The sequence below is a fragment of the Meleagris gallopavo genome, chromosome 2 (assembly GCF_000146605.3).
Source record: "Meleagris gallopavo isolate NT-WF06-2002-E0010 breed Aviagen turkey brand Nicholas breeding stock chromosome 2, Turkey_5.1, whole genome shotgun sequence".
Lineage (NCBI taxonomy): Eukaryota > Metazoa > Chordata > Aves > Galliformes > Phasianidae > Meleagris > Meleagris gallopavo.
In genome coordinates, this window is record NC_015012.2 from 3,083,148 (window position 1) to 3,093,387 (window position 10,240).

General features: G+C 39.8%; 1 long non-coding RNA gene across 2 annotated transcripts; it reads right to left on the reverse strand.

The window, feature by feature from the left end:
* Nucleotides 1-12: 12 nt before the first annotated feature.
* LOC104909477 lies at nt 13-10,221 on the reverse strand. 2 transcript variants are annotated; one of them, XR_792355.3, is made up of 3 exons: nt 9,818-10,221; nt 5,413-5,555; nt 13-2,841 (listed from the first exon to the last, which is right to left on the reverse strand). It is a non-coding gene; the product is annotated as an uncharacterized LOC104909477 (long non-coding RNA). The 2 variants fall into 2 exon arrangements; XR_792354.3 differs by lacking the exon at nt 9,818-10,221 and adding an exon at nt 7,500-9,754.
* Between the last annotated feature and the right edge of the window lie 19 nt (nt 10,222-10,240).

Below are 10,240 nucleotides of genomic sequence, written 5' to 3' on the forward strand. Positions count from 1 at the left end.
AAAAAAGGACCAAACATTAAATCTATGATATCATCCATGTAGAGAGATGTGAGCTAGGAAGTAAAAATCTTAGTGTGCAGGCAATCATTTGAGCTTCAACACTGATACTTTTACTTCAATATATGGGACAGAGGGACCTGATCAAGTTCAGGCAGCAGCACAAAGAACAATACAGAAGGTTTTGTTCAACTATAACTACACAGGGAACTTAAGTAAGTAGAATACAGCCCAAAATCCGGGTATAATAATTCCAGTTACACAAAATAATTGGGAGTTTTTCTCTGAGATGCCCAGCAAGAGTAAAGAACTGGAAACACCACCAAGAGAGGACATGCTCACTTGTATTGTATGAGGCTTTTCTCTAACACTGATGCAAAGAGAATGTGAGGACTGAGACACCAGCCACAAAAATGAAAATGACTTGAATTGTTCCTTCATCTTAAAGCAACCAATGATTATTTTATTTTTTTTTTTTTTTAAGAAGCGTACCAAATGCTGGAAACAATTCAAAAAGAGCCTCTTCCCATCAGGATCTTGAATGTCAAGCCGAACTGAAGTTCACACTTTCATTTTAGTACGTAGGGAAAGTATTAGTACATAGTAAAGACAAAGTTACGTATTCGTTACGTATTCGTTACGTATTCGTTACGTATTCGTTACGTATTCGTTACGTAGTAAAGGGGAAGCAGCCTTGATACTGATTTGTTAGAAGTTGATAAGTTAATAATCTAAAAATATTGATAAAAATAATGGATTCCATTATTTCAAACAATCATGAATGCCTTAAATGACATAGAAACACAACATTATGTCAAATAAAATGATTTGATACATGCATATAACAGACATGAAATAAATACAAATTTACAAAGCATCTCAGTACTTTTGGCATTACAGCCTATGGCTAATAAATTCAGGATCTCTAAGGGCTTAAATTTGTGCAACAAAGTGCCAAGAGAAAAAAAAATCATCAGGGTCTTCATGTGCCCAGTAGATGTAATATGTAACCAGAAAAGGTGTTAAGAAATTAGGCTTTATTGCTTCAGATAAGAAGCCCTGGAGATGAGAACAAGAAGTAGGACGGGCTAGAACAGCAAGCACAGTTTGAACATGGGTAAGAAGACATGATTTGAGAAGATACAAGGGACAGTAGTGAATGGATTTTTCAAGAAGGTGAAAGGTCTCTTAGCAATTTAAGATATCTACGATGGCTACACAGACAACATGAACTCTTTGCAGGGAGGCCAATGAAGATAATAATGTTACAATAATCAAAGTGGAAGATAAGTGTCTGAAGAGATAGTTCTATCTTTCTATTATGGTGGGGAAAAAATAAATAGGAAAATGGCATTAACTATTGTGTACCATTTATCAGTTAGGACAAAGTTGAGAACAATGCTAAGAACAACAACAAAAAACAGTAAAATCTTTTTTTTTTTTTTTAATCTGTAACAGCAAATGTCAGATATCAGCTGAATATGTTCACTATACATTCACAAACACTTGATCCTGGGCTGTATGTTGTAGAAGCATCTCCACTATTAAAACTGTATATTGCACCACCAGGCAATTATCATCATTAGACAGACTGTGCGTCTTCAGTTCCCTCCTTTAATAGCATTCTACTGACTAAACCCACATAAATACAAAGTAATTTTGCTGATATTAACAGAATCACACCAGACTTAAAGTCCTAAATAAAAGCTCCTTACACACTAAAATATTTACTTTCCTTTTTTCCCAGCTCAGTTGTGTTTACTAGAAAGAATTAGCCTACTTCCAAATCTTCTACAGCACAAGCCATGAACTACAAACAGCTTGTCAATTTTAAACTTCTCTCTACAGCTATAATCAGCCTATATTTGTTGCAATTTACTCTGCTTTCACTTTATTACATAAGGCTTGGTAGACTTGAGGGAAACATACAACTGTAGTCTAGATATTCCTAATGTCCCTCTGAACAGCACTGAGAAATGTATTTTATACAAAGCCTTAATTCTTCTTTACTACTCCCATAAATAGGTCATTTCCCAGCAAGGCTGAGCAGAATCTGTATTTTCACTGGAAAAGACACCACCAAAAAAAACAAAAAACAAAACAAAACAAACAAAAAAAACCCAAAACCCAACATTGAGCAATTGCTGCTGTTTCTATTTGCTAACACATTTCTAAACAGGTGACAATCATCATCATCTAAACATGATATTCAGCGCAAGCTTTCCAAGTTTCCTCCTCTAGTTTCCAGAAAGTCCAAATACAATTCCTGTGGAAGACATGAATTACCTACATCTAGGTAATTTATAGGCATTAATTCGAGTGTTGTCATTAACAATTCTACTAGTCATTATTTTTGTACACTGAATGCAGGAGAGATTGTCAAGCTCAAGAATTGCTACTGATCAGGACTAAAGAAGCAAACAAATGGGAGAAAGGAAATGGAGACTGGCACGCAGAGAATAAACAAAGAGAAAAAGGGAGATAGGAGAAGACAGAACAAAAAAAGGAGTGTGTGAAATACTGAAAAAGGAAATAGCTCAGAGAGACCTTTGGACTTATCTCCGAGATGGATTAGCATGCTGCCTTTGCTGAAGCTTACTAACTGCCCTCTTAATCATAACTAAATGTTTTAAGACGTAAGATTAGCATATCGCTTGCATAATTAATCAAATTCCCAAACAACAGCACTACTCACGACAAGACTCGCCGTTCGGGCCCAAACTCTGCTTCATAGTAGCCATCTCTGCAGTCTTTTCCAACTAGATCGTGAGGGTGTGGCTTGTAGGGTTCATTCTTTGTTACCAATGTAGTTCTTATTTTGACTTTTCCAAAATAGTTTAGGATCTACAAGAATAAGAGAGATTTTCTAGACTTCAGATATCAGGACTAGCGAAGTCTGAGCACGTAACAGAAAATACATCTAATCCCAAAATACTGTATGGAAGAAACACACACAACTAAAAGAAAAAGCTATAAAAGAAAAGCCAAGACCATTCAGAGGTCTACCTAGACAACTGTACACAAATGTTTACTTAAGGGCAGTTCTAGCTCCAAAGATTTTTAGGAAAAAGCTCCTAGAGCCTCAGGGATATTTCCTGTGAATGGAACACGAAGCAGTCAGTGAGGATCTTATAAAATACAGCATGGCATAAGCCCCTGCAAAGTCTTCCTCCTTAATTTGCAGATGAGTATTCAGTCTTACATTTAGGAAGAGGGGCACTGCATTCTCAAGCCCTACTATTGCCTTCAAAGAAGTCAGACTCAGCTCACATCTCAGGTGAGCAAGTCTTCCTTCACACTGACAGCTACCAGTGAAGTCAGCAAGGTTTGCGTGGGAGAGGCTTAAAAAACAGTTTGGCATAAATTGTTTGAAGTATAGCAACTTGAAAGCACATGCAAGACTCGCACCAGCACAGGTTGTGCAGAGGCGTGGTCTCCACCTCCACTTCCTCCATCCTGTAACTGTTTTTCTTCCTTCAGCCCTTTCTTACCTCTTCCAAGATACTCCATGGATCCATCACATGTTTTTCACTCAGCACCTCAACCTCTGACTTGACCTATGCTCTTCTAACTTCCATCAGTATTCATATACACTATTTACCCTTAAATAAAGCTTCCATCGCTCTTTCAGCTTCTTCAAATATTACATAATTTCTCCCTCATTGCATACCTAGTAGTCCCTTGAACATGAAGACTGATTTAGCCACTTCAGTTCTCTAGTTCCCCCTTAATGTTTTCCATCTCACCCACAACATTTAGTATCATCCTCGCCTCTCTTTTCTCATCCTCACTGACGTTGCCATCTCTGGAAGGGACTCCCCTAGCAGCTAAATCAACACCAAAGCCTCATACAGGCTTGAGGGAGGCAGGAATTCACCCTAAAATCACCTACTATCAGTATCCATCAGCTCTGTTATCAACAGTCATCTTTAAAAAAGAAGAAACTATGCCAGGATTGCATAGTCACCTACTGAGTTCAACCTTCCCTCTAGGTTATGGATGACCTTCACATATGCAGCACAGTCAAGGATGAGAGGAATCAAGGGCTCATACCACTCAGTCAACTTCTATCAAAGTATTTATTTCTGTCAGCATACACAAAGACCTTGCCAGATTGTTCTTTCAGCACTTTACCAATTGAACAAGGAATTACTTTCTGCATTCCTGATTCAACTCTGGTGCTGTAACCCTGAAAAAGGATCCTTCTTGTTCGCTTCCCCCTTAGGAATGCTGGCTTCAGAGGAAGAGCAGCTTTCTCAGCAGTACAATTGCAAAAGCAGAGGCTCTCTATGCTGCTCAACATACAACTGCCAATACTACCTTTCTCCACTCTCCCTTTTCTCAAGGAAATTTTATGTTTTGGTCTAAAATTTCTCATTTTTCAGGTTTCACATTTTCTGTACCTATTCTTTTATCTCTGTGATTCCAGATACTCCAACTTTGGCTCCATTTTATCTTTTAAATATTGCACTGTAATAGCATATATCAAGATGGCAAGTACTCATTACCTTCCATTCACATGAAAGTTTCTATTATAATCTCATCTCTGAAGATATCCAGACTTCTCCAGACTAAAGGAGACCAAGGAAATATTACCAACCTAAACATCAAATGGGAAACCAGAAACTCTTCTACTTCACCCAACCTGTCTAGCATTTCTTACATTCCTCAGTTCTGCATATGAAAGAAAACAACAGACAAAATCTGTACTGTCCATGTCTTTGTCCCTGCTTTGATCAAAGATTAGTACAAATCCCTTAATTCTGGATTTCCCAACCTAGCCATAATGCAGTCATCCAACTAGTCTTCATTGCAGGTGCTCTGGCCGCTCATTTCCCCTTTCTCAGATCCTTTTAATATTCTCTATCCCCTTCTGAATTCATTACTTCACAGTAGTTTCTTTTGCAAAGCCTAATCACCAAGTCATCCACAGCAAGTCATTTTCTTACTTTGTTCATTTGTACAAAGTGCCTCTTCCCATGTTATATCCAGCACCTAGACCGGCCTTTTCGAAATTTGTAAGCAGACAACTTCCTTCAAAACTCTCCCAAAATTCACATTACAATCAAAATAGTAAAAACAAGCCCAAATCACATAACTAAGAAACCAGAGCAAATGCAAATGCAGAAAGAGTTAATAACTAAATGATTCCTAGACACATTCACTAAGTTCCTTTTCTATTGGCACTTCGCTACATATCACTATGCCTTCTTCTTCTCTGGCAAATAGGAACAAAATCTTTAATGACTAGGAGCAAAGAACTCTTTTGCACTGTGTTGCAACCACATTTGCATGCCAAGGAAAGAATAACAGAATGTGTAATGAAAACCATTTTATTTACTGCACCAAGGACAACACAGCTACAGCACAATGTAAATATAGGCACTGGTAACTTATGGATAAAAGCAGTATTACCTGTATGGATGGGAATGTCTTGTTGTTGTCAGTACTGTGTTCTCCTGGAATGCTACCAGCTGATCTTCCTTCACATTTGTATCTGAAACGCATACCCCTTTGCCTGGGTTGTTCAAATATTTCAATGTAGGGCTCTGAGATACCTTAAAACAAAACAAAACTTTTTAATTTAGAGCTTAAAAAGAAGCAGAAGGCAGACTATATGGTTAGGTGTACATTAAAACCGTAAGGTCTAGACTCTGATTGATATTATTTATCTTTCACTTGATTTGCCTTCTCAGATGAACTTTCTTTAAAACATGCATGCACACGATGGGAGTAAGTAGTATTAATAGACATAAAATGAAGTCTCCTTGTATCAATGCCATATTAGTAATCAGCAGAGGACTTCCCTCCATCTCACCTAGAATTTTAGATTCTTTTAGTTTTAGAGTATGTGTCTGATGAAATAATACTTTAAAGAACAGAAAACACTGTTTCAAGGGAATAGTTAATATTCTTGATTATAATACAGTTGTCTCCTCAAAGTTCAGGAACCATTACGTTTGCTTGAATGCCTTCTGAAAGTGAAGATCTTTTCTCAGAATCAACCAATTTAGTTCCTATTATATTGAAGCAGAAACTACACAAATCAGGAAAGAAAAAAACAGATGGTTTGAATACCATCACTGTGGGCTCAGAAAATACCTGATGGCTAGTATTGAATTCTACACATCCCACAGGGCCTGCTATTAATTGCAGTATCTCTCCAGATCACCTACTGAAAACTATTGGGTCTCGTGATGTTTTCAAGGAAACTTGAGTTACAGACAAGAATGACAGGCAACAAACTTCTTCAGTGGAAGGTTTAGAAAGACATTACCTTAGCAAGAGTATCACTACTTCTACAGCAGTGTGACTGCCAGACAGTAACTATTTAATGTATCTCAGTGAGAACATCAAACAGGATAGTCAATCAAATAGTGACAACAGCGAGATGGCATGTGAAAAACAAACAGCAGGGGATAAGTAAATATTGTAGGGGTTGAATCATCACTGTTCTGGCATGATCAGAAGAACACAGCTTATGGAAACATCAACCGAGCTCTTTGTCATCTTTGTATAATAGCATCCTACTCAGGCAAGACCTTCTGAACATCAGAAACACAACAGGCAACGTGAAAACAGCAATCAGACTTCAACATAAAAAACAAAATAGTTATTAAATATATTGAAAGCATTAAAAGGGTAAAAGATTACGTACTTCCTTTTGCCCAAGGTCTAGTCAGCCTAAGGTACTTAGTACATGAATTTGCCAAAGAAGAGCATTACAGTCTTAGCTCCATAAAAACCTTGTTCGTTGCACCTACAATAACTTAAGTACATCTGCCAACACAAAACTTGAACTTTACAACTGGAATTTGCTGATTTGTAGAAGACTTATGGTGCTTCAGCAGTTCATACCCAAGTTAGAGAAATATTACAAAGTAACTAAAAAAAGTAGAGAATAGAAGGAGAACTACATTTCTGAGATGTTAGCTTGGTCTTATTTGAACACGTTTCAGCTGTCACACACAGACAGCTGTGCAATAGCAGAGCAAGAATGCTGCTCTGACGTTAAAATTGTCTCCAACAACATGTGCCTCTTCAAAAGGCACACTTTTTAAAAAAGGCATAAAGCATTTCAACTCCAGGCTGCATTTCGTGCCAAACACTAAAGAACAGCAGCTTAAGACTCTGTATGCTCTTTTCCAACAATTTATCAAAATGCAGTATCTCAGCTGATCAACTATCACTGATTTTAAATCAGTGTCTGAAAACAGACAAGGAGCTGTCTCATCGAGCATGCACAGCACTGCTCAAAGTCCAGTTCCTGACAGGTATGGTCACTTCCCTAGGCATTTTCCAGATCTTTTCTAGTCTTCTCTTTAGGTAAGCTTTGTTCCTTTTCTCTTTCTGGAAAATAAGCAATGCCAGCAAAAGGTGGGATGGTGGACAACAGTAACAAAAAAGCCAAGACCCGACGTAAAGCTGTTTCAGAAAGAGATCAGAAGTTCCCAGAGCCAAGCTCACACGCCAGCATACAGCTTTTTAACTTCCACACTCACATTTACTTATGCTATCCTTTTCAGGACAATCCAGTGGACAAAGCAACAGACAACTTCTGCCAGCAGTGAGGAGTGATGATGGTGTACCAGGCAGCCTCCCATTTCCATCACGTAATTGAGGAGGGAAAAGAACCTCACTTCTCCATTCCTACGTAACACGGTACCACAAGCACAGACATATATCCATCTACTAAATTAAAAATCTATTTTAGACGTTATAATGACAAAATTGTAGCAAAGTACCTACTAATCATCTTACTTTGGAGGTATACGTGCTTACATAGCTGCTAACCAGACGCACCATACACCCACGTGTATTATGTGTTTGCCAAAACCAGGTAGAGCCTTTCTGTTAGAAATTACTACAGAACAGAATCACTTCAAGTCTTTAATCCTCTCTGCTTTAACCATCAATTTCCCATCCTGCTCTACTAATGCTTGCTTATGAAGACTCTTTTTCTTTGCTATTAAGAGCACTTTATTTTAAAACTCCATGCTCAACAATTGTGATGGGACTGTGGTCGAAACAAGTGCCACTGAAAGCAAACCCACTGCTTAACAGCAGGTGTGTTTGTGGGGAAGCAAATCTCAATGACATGGTAGCCTCCAGAGATTAAACATTAAAATTCATTTCAATCTTGGTTCTCACTCTAAGTATCACATTATCATCTCTACCGCAATTGTCACTGTCATATTTTGTGCACAGAGGAAACACACAAGAGTACCAGAGAGAGCCAAAGGTATTATCAGCACTCTGAAGTGAAGTGGAGGTCTGTTCGGTGTTCCCTATTTCTGTAAATGAGCAATGTGCTTGTGAAGTGGTGTGGTTTAACTATTTCACAACCTACACTCACACAGAGAGCTGTCAGTTCTTACAGGGAACCAGCTCCTTTCCAGACATTTGTCAAACCAGTACGAGCCATGTCTAAGGCTCCTTCACTAATTTTCAAAGAAATGCACAGCTATCTGTATTATCTACTTGCTTGTTCCCCCCACGCTCTGAATACTATGATAAACAATTTTAAAGGAAATACAAGAGACCAACTCTCTCGACTATATAGAGACTAAGTAAGGCCAGCAATAGCACCAAGAATACAGCCAGCTCATGCTTGCATTTAAGCATAGAAGGTTGTTAAATCTGTTAGAGCAATACGAGAAGACTCAAAACTTCAGACCTCTTCATGATCAGACACCTGAAACTAAGCACGACCGTGCCACCAGGGAGAAACATGGCTGTAACACACTGCCACAAGAAGGACAACAGGTCCAGTATGCCCTGTGTGACTCCTTGGCTCAAAGATAAAAAATAATGCTTCTGGAAGGTTACGTGATTTGCAATTCTCCCGCACAACCAGGAGTAGTAAGTACCCTGTGAACATACTCTCCAGCAATCACCAAGCTTGAAAGCAAAGCAGCTGTGGGTCTTTGTGGAAGATGTGGAAGATGTGAAAGTATCACCCGAAACTCTGATGCTCTCAGGTGACAGCAGTGAAACACAGAAGCAAGAAGTGATGCCCTTCAGCTTTGATGTCACACCTCCTTACATATTACTGGTGACCTTCTGTCCTCTACAGCAACAGCCATTTCTGAGCAGCAACAGCAGACTGTCTACATGCTCCCACCCTACTTGCACTCAACCTCTCGAAGAGCTCAGGAAAAAGAGACACTGGCAGAAGATTTGTTACACTCTCTTTAAAAACTAATATGACCCAAAGCGTACTCATGATTTTATTTTAGAGTAGTAATCTACTTTGGAACGCATGAAGCACACAGATTTTAACAGGGCAACAAAACTGCTCACAAACTTCCTCTTTACTATCGCATGACCTTACAGAACAACAGCCAAAAGAAAAAAAACAATGACAAAAGCTAGCTAGTACCAGGAAGTTGTGAACTTCCCCTGCTGAAAAAATCCTTATCTGGTTCCTAATTACACTGAAAATACATTCAAGGTGAGAAAAAAGCACTAGCTCTCGCTTCAGTTCAGCCTTCTCAAATAGAAAATGTAGAGCAAGCACACACTTGACAGGAGTGAAAGTTTGTACTTTACTAAAGGCAGCAGAGCACATAGCCCTGGTGCTGAAGGTAGAGAGCCTCCTTCCAAACACCAATTAATGCTAAAACTGGCTTCTTTTAAATCCCCAAAAGAGACAGCTGCGGAACACCTTCTGAAAGGATGACAAGTGAGTTTTAACTTAGTCTTTAAAAAAAAAAACAAAACAAAACACAACACCTAATTATGGTTTTAAATGTAATTACCCAATATAAGATCCCTTATCTGCGTTACTTTGCATTCATGACATCTGTTCCTTACGCACCTACATCCTCTCGGCAGCCAGCGCCCAGGGACCGGCACTGTGGCCCACCGACGGCTCTGCCCCGGACAGCCACCCAAGCACTTATTGAACACCCAGCAGCACAGATTTAACCCGAGACACGACGGCCTCGGGAGGTACTGCTGCCACCGATCTGAACATCCTCAGGCCAGCCTTGGCCGGAAGCTTCCTAAGCAATCCGCACCGCACGGAGCTCCCAGCAGGGCAGGGCGGCGCGGTGAGAGTACGGAGTTGCCGCTCAGGCTGCCCGCCACCCGCGCCGCGCCTGCCGGCGGGATTCGCTCGGACGCGGCGGAAGAAGAACGGCCAACCGCCGCTCACGGCAAATGGGTCGGCAGCCGGCCTCAGCGCTTCCCCGTGCCTCGAACAAGGACGCTGCGCCAGGCGGGAGGAAGGAAGGGCGCC